General features: G+C 40.7%; 1 pseudogene; it reads right to left on the bottom strand.

Moving 5' to 3' along the window:
- Positions 1-245: 245 nt before the first annotated feature.
- Positions 246-326, bottom strand: LOC116895114 (annotated as a pseudogene).
- Between the last annotated feature and the right edge of the window lie 507 nt (positions 327-833).

Genomic DNA, 833 nt, shown 5'->3' with positions numbered 1-833 from the left:
ACATATCATTTGCAAATAGTTCTTTGTTCAGGAATGAAATGCTAACTTAGTGTTACTATTGCTCACATTTACTTTTCTGATGACTATTTGGGAAGGTGGGGCGGGATGGGAGGGCGAGGATCAACACTATATCTCTGTACTACCACTAGATTATCCAGTAACACAAAGCTGAGACATGAAGGCTTTGGTGACTATGAAAGTTGCTGATGTTAGGTTTTGGGAGAGGGATGAGACTCCAAGGCTCTGAGGGGTTGCCCATAAACAAGGACTTCAACACATGAGTGTTTTTACTACACTTGATCTTAGCCAAAAGGCCGAGAAGCGATCACATGAGTGTTTTTAAAGTAAGATGTGCAAGTTCCATCTAAATGAAGCTATTTAGGAGCATTAAAATAAACAATCAGGGCCAGTGAAAGTGTTCAGTGGGTAAGAGTCCCTGCAATGGAACCTAACAACTTGAATTCCTTTTTAGAATCCACAGTGGAAGAAGCAATCTGACTCCTAAAAGTTGTTTCCTGTGGTTTGAATGAGTAGAGTCCTGACAAAGTGACTCTTGTATGTTGGAATGCTTAGTTATCAGGAAGTGGAGCTGTTTGGGTAGCATTAGGAAGCCTGGTCTTATTGGATGAAGTGTGTTATGTTATGTTATGTTATGTTATGTTATGTTATGTTATGTTATGGACTTTCAGGTTTTAAAAAGTTCACAGCAGGTCTAGTGTCTCTCTACCTGCTGCCTGAGGATCAGGATGAAGAGTTCTCAACTACTCTCCTAGCACCATACCTGTCTGCTTCCTGCCATGATAATGGACTAATTTTCCTGCAAGTAAGCTCTC

This window comes from Rattus rattus, chromosome 2 (assembly GCF_011064425.1).
Source record: "Rattus rattus isolate New Zealand chromosome 2, Rrattus_CSIRO_v1, whole genome shotgun sequence".
In the NCBI taxonomy this organism is placed as follows: Eukaryota; Metazoa; Chordata; class Mammalia; order Rodentia; family Muridae; genus Rattus; species Rattus rattus.
Note: the sequence above shows the minus strand (reverse complement) of the source record. Positions and strands in the feature narration are given on the sequence as shown.